The sequence below is a fragment of the Temnothorax longispinosus genome, chromosome 4, assembly GCF_030848805.1.
Source record: "Temnothorax longispinosus isolate EJ_2023e chromosome 4, Tlon_JGU_v1, whole genome shotgun sequence".
Taxonomy (NCBI): domain Eukaryota; kingdom Metazoa; phylum Arthropoda; class Insecta; order Hymenoptera; family Formicidae; genus Temnothorax; species Temnothorax longispinosus.
Window position 1 is genome coordinate 9,088,145 of NC_092361.1, and position 12,380 is coordinate 9,100,524.

General features: G+C 40.3%; 1 protein-coding gene and 1 pseudogene across 5 annotated transcripts in view; both read right to left on the reverse strand.

Moving 5' to 3' along the window:
- The window catches only part of 5-ht7 (5-hydroxytryptamine receptor 7), a 561,506-nt gene that overhangs the window by 30,959 nt on the left and 518,167 nt on the right, over positions 1 to 12,380 (reverse strand). The gene's annotated exons all lie outside the window — the stretch shown is intronic.
- LOC139810881 (uncharacterized) lies at positions 1,248 to 3,013 on the reverse strand (annotated as a pseudogene).

Consider the following 12,380-nt stretch of genomic DNA (forward strand, 5'->3'; position numbering starts at 1 on the left):
CATGAGGATTTGTTAAACGATAATATTTTGTCGCGATCATCAACTACCAAGACATCAAGCCATGAGTCAGAGGAAGCGGTATGATGTGTGGCGTCCGATTAACAATATGTAACGATAGGCTAAACATAAGTTCGCGCAAGTAATTTGCCTCATAATTATTCGCTAGCAGATTACAATTAAAGTCGCCACCAATAATTATATTCTTATAAAAATGAGAGCAACCAGTTAACGACTCAACAAAATCTTGGAGAAGGTGACCTTTTGGTTTCCTATAGACTGACGCGAACAATATCGAGTCATTCTGTGGCGAGCAAACTTCAATCTATATATATAAGTACCGTCGTCTGTATGTATGTCTGACCGCGAACTACTCATTCGTTAGTGGTCCGAATTTTTACCAAGGGTACATGAAATAGGGGTAGAATTTCCCGGGGAGTGCCATAAAGTGTATATTATTTTGCTACCGATTTTCTGGAAACCGATTTTTCTAATTTTCCTAATTTTTCGGGAATTAATTGACCGAATCTTAAAGAATTACATATGAAATAGAGGTAAAATTTCCCGGGGATTGCTATAAAGTGTATAATTGTTCGTTACCGATTTTTTGGGGAACCGGTTACAAAATTTTTCCAATTTATCGGGAATTAATTGACCAAATCTTAAAGAATTATATATGAAATAGGAGTCAAGTTTCAAAATTTTTTTAATTTTTGGAGGATAAGTTTAATTTTTTATTAATAGATAATTTTTTATTAAGAATTGATTTTCTTGAAACCGGTGCCAAAATTTTTCTAATTTTTTGATGATTTCGAAAAGAGAAAATAAAATGGAAAAAAATGAAAGAGAGTTAGTAATGGGTCAACGGAGAGTGAAAACGCGCGAGGCACAAGCAAAAATAAAATTTAAAAATTTTAATATAAGGAATTATATATACATTTTTGAAATATTTGACAATATGCTAATCCGCATCTATAATATTATCTATTATTTTTTATTTTTTAAAAAAGAATTTGAAGAGATGTAGGTTAGAGTTTGAGGAGAAAGAATGTCAAAGGTGCTTCTAATTAATAAGTGAGTTTGGGGAGAAGGGAAATCTAGTAATTAAATATTCAGAATCATTAATATGGCCACTCACGGATACAGCTATAACCACAGCTTTAAGGGGGGATTCTGGTTTAGGAGGCTAGAAAAAAGGAGATTTTTATGAATTTTTTTTATTGACAATAATGCAGTTGAGGTTTCTAAAACTTTTACAGTGTTTTACTGCTTATTTGAAGAGGTAAAAAAAAATTTTATATTATAAAATAATTGCAAAATGGCGCCGTAGTATATTTCTAATCGGAGCGCCTCGCCAACCGAGTTGCCAATCTGCGGGAAAAATGTAGCCCACAATTTTGATCTGAGACAAAAAAACGAAAAAGATTATTAATTCTTATATATTTTTATTCTATGTGAACCAACAATATGGTTAAAAAACTGTAAAATACAAAATTTTTTAGCATTTGAACAAAAACATGACATTTTTGAGAAAAAATATCCTCCGTTTTTATGCAATAACAATTATTTAAATTAATATTTTTACCAATAATGGTGGTTCACATAGAATGGTTGTTCATTCTTTAGCTGACGCACTTTGAATCAAGTCGATTGATCAATTAGTTTTTTCTCTATCTTTCCCGCAGATTTTAAGAAAGTACGAAAATGACATTTCGAGAAAAACGCGTTTAAAGTTTGCGGTACAAAAAAATATCATTTATTGGTGACTTACCGCAATCTTATGCTAATCAGCTATACCAGGGCCATACTGCAAGCCTTCAGCTTCTTCAAAAAATTTGTTTTGCTGCATTTGCTCCAGTCTACGAGCTGTGCGAGCCTCCTTGGTCGTGCTGCTTCGCCGCCGCTCCCCTCTCGCAATTTTCTGCGCATCGTAATTATCAGCAAACATTTTGCACTGCTGGCCGATATTGATTTCTAATAACTGCATCATTAATAAAATGGCAGTGTAGCCTTCATTAAAGATGCCAGTAGTCAAATATGCAGCGATTTGAATAATTTCAAAACCCGAATTGAGGTGTTTAGGAGCGATACGCCACACAGTCGAATTGAAAGATTCATTGGAGTTTTGTGTGTGCCCGCCTAAACACCTAGTCAAAAGATCTTCATTGGAAAGATCTTCATAGATCGAAGTAAGGTGTTTCTCAATATCAGGCTTTATAACTGGAGCAGGATGTTTATAATTTACGAGTTGACCGGCGGCTTCAGCTTTGCGCCACTCGCACCAACTGTCGGCGCCTGCGGGGCAATTTTCATGTTTCGGATTTTCATCGGTCGAGCAATAATGGTAGAGTGTTGCCATTATGCTTTTTTTCATATCACCAACAGAATGTACATTTCGTCTTATGGCTAAACCATAGTAAGTGGTTAATTTCTTTATGACGAGATCGTTCAATCTCCCCTTGCCGCCAAGCTTCTCCTTTTTTTTTTATATTTCGCAGCCGTGTCCCCATCCGCTTCTGAACGTGTCCGACGCACTCACTTTTTTTTACGGGACAATCTTCGTCATACGGATTCAAAGTCAAAATGGACTTATAAGTTTTAGAATCGCCATCTCCAATGAAATTTACATATCTCACTCCAAATTTCTCCTCAGACGATGAAAACATTTCGTTGATCGCGTCTGCCTCCATTTTGCCCGCGGAACCTTCATGATTTGCAGAGCACGTCTCTTCATGCTGTTCGTACCATTCGACATACGCATCAGTATTCTTTTTCTTATTCCACAATACACAAGCTTGACAGTAGGAGCTTTTTACGGCGAGATCAACAACTTTTCCACTGTAATAGCCGATGAGCGTTGCAACGCCGTATAAAGAATTAAAGCCCTGCTTTTTCCATGAACCATCTCCAGATACTTTTAAATCCGTTAAAGGTCTTCCCTGTTGTACATTTAATTCTTTTTCTTTATCAACAGCTTTTTTTGTCGTAAATTTAAACATTAAAGACGCCGCTGTGTGTATATGTTCGGTAATCGAATGGTATGTAGAGATTGATATGCCTTGGCAGATATCCATCAAACCGCAAAAAATGTTTATGCCTTCTCGTCCAATACCAAGTAATTTCATAGTAAATACAATCCGTCGATTTATCTCGTATCCAGTATTAATCAGTGGTCCTGAAGCAATTTCTCTGTGCCCGCAGTTACACGAAACTACAATTTTAAAACCTAAGCCTCTATGTCCGCGCTCTTCAAATTTCACGTTTTGTTTACACATTTTACAAATGACAATTTCCGCGAGCGCATCAAAAACCGTAAGAAATTCTATGATTCTATAACAATGTAATGGATTTACAATAATATTATCAGTACTCGCTGTCTTTAATTTTTTCGCACTGGTGCTCGTGTCCAAATTATCACTTTTATTCTTGGCATGCTGGTTGCCATGAAATTTTCTTTTCCGCGGTTTCGAAACGCGATGCAAAGTACCTCTTGAGCCTTTTGGATACATATTTAATACTGTCAAACGATCTTTGCTAAATAGAAGCTCTTTGCTCGTCGAGAATCGGAATAAGACCGACCGTTGAAACTAACGCCTCAAAACCCAAACACAACACATACACTTACTGTTCCTACTGTAAATAAACACATACATCTTTATCTTCATCTTTATCTTTATTTTTAGCTAAACATTTGCCGAGTAATCCGGACGAAAGAACCGAGAGACAGAGCGGGCGGCTCGTTCCGGTCGAGCGCTCGTATATCTGCGCGACTCTCACTCACCATGTGTTCTATAACTTTTAAAATACTTCGAATTGGGCTCTGAAACTTTGGGAATATATTCTTGAATTGTCTAATTATCGATTAAGCCAAAAAAAATCGAAAATTTTGACCTTATAAACCAGAATCCCCCTTTAAGCGAATTATGAACGTAGCAGGCAACATCTCCGCCAATCCGACCAGCTCGATCATTGCGAATTAAAAAGTAATTATCCAAAGCCACAAGATCATCAGAGACGCCCGCATTGAGTCAGGTCTCGGATACGGAAATAAAAATTAGTGTTGAAGTGAAGTCGGATAAATTCGATATATCTCCGCAAAGAGTTAGCATTAAATTGAGCTACACGAATTGAAGCAGTACCCGAGGCTGAGCCACGATGTGAGACAGAAGATAATAAGCGATCGGAATGAGTGTGTCAAACGAGCTTATCGAGATCAGCAGCAAAATTAACCAAAACAGCGGGCTCACCATTAGAGAGTCTGACATGTATACGACCCCCCCTTACCCAGACGTACTTATACAACTTATCCCTGGCAACACGCTGCAACAATTCATGTATCTCCTTAGGCAGTAGCTCATTAACATAAATGCTCCGAGAGTCGTTTCCGCAGACCTCCCTCTGCATGAGTGCGCGACGTGCCCTCTTTTTAGAAATAACAATGTCGCGGACTGCACTCGAAGATAAGGTGACAATAAAAGAACTATTGGTAGAGCCCGGCAACGATTGGTCATGCGGTGACACCGGCAGAGACTTACGAACAACAGCCTTGATGTCAAGAATATGACACGCCAGATCTGAGACATCTAGGGTCGAGAACACGTTACAAACGCACGCCGAGGGGGTAATAGACATCACAGCAGGCACGCCTGATATGATAATTTTATTATCCGCTTGAGTTTGCGGAACAGGCTGAGAGCCACTTCGATCGTTCACCAAATCACGGACTTCGTTTGTGAGAGCAACGCACTGTTGCTCTAACTTTGTAATACGCTGAGTATTCCGATCAACACTACCCGCAATGGAATTTAACTTATTAAGCTTATCATTAAGCTCATCATTTGTACGCTGCTGACTTTCAATAAAAGCAGATAGTCTAGCATTAGACTCTCTCAACCGATCATTAATTTCGCCATTTGTCCACTGCTGACTTTCAATGAAAGCCGAGAGTCTAGCATCGGATTCTTTCAGCTGATCGATCAATCGAAGCAGAAGCTCATTAGTTGTGTTGTCACACTGAAACTGCGACCGTGATTGAGTGCCAATGCTCACTGGAGTAACCATACTAGAATTAAAAGACTGCTCAGTATTTTCTACAGGTGTAAGAGGTGAACTTAATGAAGCAGATAACGATCTGCAGCAAGTGTCTGCGTACATATTAAAAAAATAAGACTTAATACAACCCGGATGAAAGACTCTCATGCACTCACACTCAACCGATATGGTCGCAATCGACTTTTTGCACTTAGTGCACGCACGCTGCATTTCCGTCAATCAAGCAAGCCGTACAAATAAATCGCAAGAGATGACATATAATTCGATGTAAAAGTCGCTGCAAATAGACCCACAAGCCCGGCGTCACGTATAGCTGCCAATCAGCTGTCACTAGATAGCACGCGCAATAGATCCAACATGCACAATGTAATACAAAGCCGCCAAACGCAGCATGCAGACAGAGAAGTACGGCAACAATAAGCGCATGCGCAGCTGTGATCACAACCACATAGCTCACAAGTATGGTGTCACACACTGCAGCCAATCAGCAGACACTAGGTAGCACATGCTCGGATATGGCATCCAGATAGTAAGGCCTGGTAACGATAGGCGCATGCGCAGCAGTAATAAACTTCAACCACAGAACAACCAAGAGATGTAGAACAGATCAGATCGGTAAGACAGGCACATGCGCAGCGGTGGTCAACGCTTATCACGGAAGATTCCAAGAATTCTACAAATTTCCAAGAACTAGGTTAGGATGAGCAATAATGCTTGTCACGGAAATGCTCGGAAAAAGGCAGCGAGTACCAAGAAAATGAATATCGCACGTGACAAGCAACTAAAAACTTGCTTATACCTGCAACAAAATAGCCCGGAGGCAGCTTACAGCAGTAACAATTTTCACTTTATGCAGGAGCAAGAATACAACGAACTAACAATACTCACAGAAAGAGAGAGATTAATTGATTGATTGATTAATATATTTATGCCCAAACGAAGCTAAAGGGCAAGGAGAGCATAACATTACAACAATATAGAAACAAACTAAATAATACATTGAATAGTGTACACGCAATTTAAAACTATACGCGGCTTAATACTAGGAAAAAATAATACAGAAGAAGATTAATCAAACGCAGCTTAGAACTAAACGCAGCTTAACACTAAGAAAAAAGCAAAATACTAGAGGAGATAAATATAAGATAAGAATTTAACATGCGAATTCGGATGAAAATAAGTAATTACAAAGAAGGCTCTTGAAAGTTGCAAAAGAAGTTGCTGACGTCATATTACCTGGAAGAGAGTGCCAAAAATAAATGGCCGATATCTGAAAGGAAATTCTATACATTTCAGTTCTGAAAGCTGGAATATGAAATGATTGCGTAGAAGAATTAGCTAGTCGATTAGATCTTCTGAGTGATAGATCAATTGGGGTAAAAAGTTCACTCAAATACGTTGGCGATCCCATGTAAATTATTCGAAACATCTGACAGCCAAGAAAATATCGTCTTCTGTTCTCTACAGAAAGCCAACCTAGGCGTCGTCTATACTGCGTTATGTGCTCATCTCTCCGCAAATTGTAAATAAATCTAATGCAGCTATTCACAAGTCTCTGCAATTTCAGTTTAAGTTCCTTACTCAAGCTATGATATATAAAGCAGCAGTAATCTAAGGGAGGTAGAACCAAAGTCATTACTAGCTTGATTCCAAATTCCGTGGAAAGAGAGTTCTTGTTGAATTTCAGCTTGTGCAACGAATGGTGAACTCTTTGCGAGACATGCGGGACATGCTTGTTCCAAGAAAGATTGGACTGAAGAAAGACTCCGAGGTTTCTCACCTCGTTTACATATGGCAAAGGGTATCATTGACAACAATGGGTGGTAGAAGGTTTAAATCAATATTATTGATATTTGTCCCGCTACCAAATATTATTACCTTAGATTTAGCAGGGTTCAATTTCAAACTATTTGCCCTTGCATAGTCGAAAATAGCATTCGCTTTGGAGATCAAGTTGAGGTTATGGAGAAGATCAAAAGGAGAACAAGAGAGAGAGAGAGAGAGAGAGAGAGATTTGATTTTGATTTGATTTGATTTTATTATGCCCAAACCTAAGCTATAGGGCAAAGATACAAAGTAGCAAAGACATAGAATGCAATATAATATAAGCTCAGAAAAAAAAAGAAAGTAGAAAAAAGTAGAAGCAACATGATAGTAATAGAAAGAAAAGCTAGTGACAATTATATTGCATCCGATTGTATTACTTAAAACTAATGTTTAACTACAAAAAAAAACCGCAAAAGCAAGGCAAAAAGCAACTTAAAGTATAACTTAAAAACTAATTGAAAATACATAACGCAACTTAATAGTAATTCGTATAACGCAACAACGCAATAAACTGGATTATCTGACTAGACACTGATAACATTGCACTGATGCAATTCACACAGAAGGCCAAAAGTACTAAACAGATTCAGATGTAAATAAAAACGAGCGGAGAAGATTCTTGAATGATGCAAGAGAAGATGCTGTTGTGATGTTACTAGGAAGGGAATGCCAAAAATATATCGCTGAGAGCTGAAAAGAATTTCTATATGTTACAGTTCTATGAGCAGGTATATGGAAGATTTGAGCTGATGAAGTAGCAAGTCGGTCAGATCTTCTAAGTGATGAGTCAGGGGCGGTAAATAGTTCACGTAAATACATAGGTGATCGCATATGAAGAATACGATACATCTGGCATCCAAGAAAGTATAACCGTCTGTTCTCAGCAGTGAGCCATCCCAATTGACGTCTATATGGAGTAATATGTTCATCATATTTGAGATTAAAGATGAATCAAATGCAGCAATTGACGAGTCTCTGTAATTTAATGTTTAATACCGTACTCAGGGCATGGTAGACAAGACAACAGTAATCTATATGTGGCATAATCAAAGTAGTAACAAGCTTAATTCTGAGATTGGTAGAGAGAGAGAGTTCTTGTTAAAGATTATGTAGCGCATAGTGAACTCTTTGTGAGACAAGGAAGATGTGTTTCTTCCAAGAAAGACTGGACGTAAAGATAACACCTAAATTTCTCACCTCACTCACAAATGGTAGTGGAGTATTATTCACCATGATTGGTGGTAGACAGCTGAGATCGATTGTATTGATATATGCTTGACTGCCAAATATAATGACCTTTGACTTAGCAGGGTTAAGCTTAAGGCCATTCCTGTTAGCATAGTCAAAAATGGCATTAGCGTCTCTAGAAATTAACTCTAAAGCATAAAGAATATTAGCAAGTGAACATGAGTGGTAAATCTGAATAGCATCAGCAAAAATCATATGAGACACATACAACAATACTTTAAAAATGTCATAAATGTACAAAGAAAACAACAGTGGGCCGAGCACGGAACCTTGAGGCACTCCAGATGAAGTAAATAGCCAATCAGAAAGATTGCCTTCATCATCAATAACTGCTTGAGAACGGCCAGTTAAATAAGAGAAAATCCAGTTTATAACAGCATAAGAGAAACCAATCTCTTTTAATTTGATAAGCAATTGTAAATAAGGAACCGTGTCAAACGCCTTGCTAAAATCGAAAAGAATCATAATAGTGATGAGTCCGTCATCAATCCCCTGTTTAATGTCATTGCAAACACGCAGTAGCGCCGATTGAGTATTATAACCCTGGCGATATGCAGACTGTCTAGGATTCAGTATATCATATTTATCTAAGTAGTCAACTATTTGTGAAGCAACAATTCTCTCAAATAGTTTAGACAGTTCTGGCAAATTTGCAATTGGTCGCGTGTCCGACGGGGAAAGAGGTGTACGAATTTTCAAAAGTGGACGAATATATGCTCTCTTCCATTCAGACGGAAACGAAGAAACATCTAACGATTGATTAAATAAAAAAGTAATTCACGACGAAATAGTAGGCCACGCAATACGCAAGACATAAAGTGGGATACCATCTGAGCCAGAAGCGTAAGAGTATAAAAGTCGTGCAGTAATAAGCTCAAAAATTGAACTAGGCAGGATGGAGGAGAACATGAATTCAGGACGATTAGAAGGACTAGTGACTGAAGCAATAGCTGAGATAAGGTCAGAATGTAAGCATGGAGGCTGAGCATTAGAAACAGGCGTAGTATACATTAAGCTGATCTGAAGTGAAAAAATGTAGCGGAGATGTGAATGTCGATTGCGCAAGTCCTAGTCGAGCCAGTTCTCTCCATAATTTTGCTGGATCAGTGATGTTAGTAAGTGAATTATAGTGAAATTCACTCTTCGCACGCTTGATATCAGCTTTGAGCTCATTAAAAGACTGTTAGAACGTTTAGCTTGTTTATACAACCGATCACGAGCACGCAGCCGAACAATCAATTCCGCCGTAAGCCACCGCACCGGGGGCCTTTTAATTTTAAGTACTCGAATAGGGGCGAAGGTGTCAAGTGCCTTTAACATGGCATCAGACAGGACCCCACAGAATCTGTCAATATCAGTATTATCAGACAATTTATCCAGTTCAATCTGTACAGCGTCAGCATTAGATTCAAGATACTCGGAGAACTCAGAACCATCAAAGCCTCTGTAATTCCGCCGAGAAATAGTTCGCTCAGACATTAGATTAGAATTAAGTGACATTGACAACTCTAAAAGATCATGACCTGCAATGAAAGGACTTAGAGATTTAGTAAATGATAGAACTTTGTCAACATCATCCACAACCAAGACATCAAGGCAAGAGTCAGAAACGCAGTATGATAGGTAGATTCGGAGTTAACAATATGTAAAGATAAGCCAGACATGAGTTCACGCAAGTAACTCGCTTCAAAATTAGTCAATAACAGATTGCAGTTTAAATCACCGCAAATAATTATGTTTTTTAAAAATGTGAGAAACGGGTTAGTGACACAACAAAGTCGTGCAAGAGGAGACCTTTAGGTCTTCTATAGATGGACGCGAATAGTACTGATTCACCGTCTGGTGTACGTATTTTAATTAGAAGGTATTCAGGTACATCAACACAGACATTACTGGAGGTAGCTATAATTTTAACTTTTAACGATTTATGTACTATGACGTTGCAGTTTCGCTGCAGCGTTGCAACGCCCTGCTGCCGTCACAAGGCGCGGGTTTCGCAACCTTTTTTCGCGCCCGAGGATGGTCCAATGAATCGATGCGAGATCTCCAGGGGCATATTAAATTTGCGTACATTATTCTGATCCCTTCATTTTTATTTTTGTATCATTTGCGCGGCGCCTCACCGAGCCGAAAACTGGAGTTCCTGAGACGATGCTGAGAATCACGGAAAAACGGAGTCGACGACAAGGATAGAGGCGAGGAAGCGGACGACGAGAAACGGATCTCGGTGGTGCTTGCGGGCCGCCAAAAGCAGGGGAGCGCGAGAGGACACGCGCGCGGCGGCGAAACACAGCGGCGGGCGGATCCGTAACGGCAGGGCCCCGGGACGCCGGGGCAAAATCAGCTCACCTGCCCTTCTCAACCTACTGACCGGATTCCGGGATGGTTGGCCACCATTTCCGGACCGACAAAGAGGAACGCGGAGGCAATCACGTCCCGTCCGCTACCGGAAAGGATCCTGGAAAAATCGCCGCGCGAACGAGGGACCGTTTGGCGCCCTGCAAAAAGCCGTGATTGACGGCCCTACGCAAGAATCCACCGCGAGCCTGCGAGCTCACCCCTGATTGGTCCGCGCTATAGCGTCGCGGGGCGCGTACGCCCGGGGAGGGGTACGCTATCGATTCCGCCATCGAGCGAAATTTCGGGAGCATTCTTGGCTCGTCCTCGATTCCCGACGCACGCACGCCTAAGTCGCGGTACTCTATTGCGCCCTTGAGTCGCACTTACAATTAGTTTCTCGTACGAATACTGGCAGCTATTCTTCCGACCCTTGGGACGACGGTGAGGAGCCTCGCGAGAGAGAATCAACCAACGGTGAGGTTGCCTCGGTAATATTCAATGTAAAGCCACGACACCGCTCTCCGGGTCGCGCTCTCGCTCGGAATGATTCGCGATAATTAACGTATTCGCCGACAAGGCGTACTTAGCGACCGACAACGAAAGCGAGGGGCACCGGAATGGTCTCGTGGCCGTGGGATCGCGACCGAAATCCATAGACGGTAAATGTTTACAATTAGGGCCTGACCTCCGATGACCTTGACCTTGACATATGTTGTCAAGGTCACCCTCCTGAGTGACCTTCAGAAGGTTTTAGTCGGGGGTCGCTTTTTATTAAAAAGTTATTAACAAAAAAAAGTTTGGCGACCTCACCGATTTCAATGACCTTGATATATGTTGTCAAGGTCATGACCCCGAGTGACCTTCAGAAGGTTTTAGCCGTCGCTCGTTATTCGTTAAAAAGTTATTAACAAAAAAAGTTTGGAAAATACGTAGTTTTAGATGACGCGCTTTACAAATATTTAACTGTTTAAAGCGCGTCACTAATCTACACAGGTTAGATGACGCGCTTTAACAGTATTTAATTGTTTAAAGCGCGTCAACTAACCCATGCGTAAACCATTTCGGGGCTACCGCACCTCCCCCGAAAGCAGGGGGGGTGTGGGTGAACCTCGGTTTGCGTGGAAAGTATATGCGTGAACTTTTCATGCGTGGAAAGTTAATATGCGAGATGCCACATGGGTTAGATGACGCGCTTTAAAAATATTCAACTGTTTAAAGCGTTAGATGAAAATACGTAGTTTAGATGACGCGCTTTACAAATATTTAACTGTTTAACCCATGTAAGTATTCTCTGCTTTAACAAAAAGACTTCAATTTATCAACAATTTACTGCTTTAAATGTTGTGTTTTGGTAAAGCAGCGACTTTCTCGCGAAACAAAGTATTCTCTGCTTTAAAGAAAAACGTAATATTAGTCGTTTATGCCTCTCAGTACTTAAAATAACTGCCATATTTTTGAAACTTTTTTTGTTTATAACTTTTTAATAAGAAGCGACCCCCGACTAAAACCTTCTGAAGGTCACTCAGGAGGGTGACCTTGACAACATATGTTAAGGTCAAGGTCATCGGAGGTCAGACCCTAATTGTAAACATTTACCCCATAGACTCCTGCAGATCGCGGTAAGCGCGTCAATGACGACGTTCGATATCGCGAGTACGCCATTTCTCACGCCCTTTGCGTTCACGCCCGCGTGTCTCGTTGTGCGTAGGAATTCACCCGGCCGAGTATTAATCGCGTGATAGTATTAATCGCGTCAGACGGTTGTTCGCGCTGGTTTAATTATATTACTCGCAATTCATGTCCGGACACGTAGATTATCTACGCGGTATCGGTGGTGCCGAGATATTATTCCCGTGATTGCGTCCTGATGTTACCGGCCTTGCCGTCTTGTTCGCGCTTGAGTCTTGCTTTCGAGC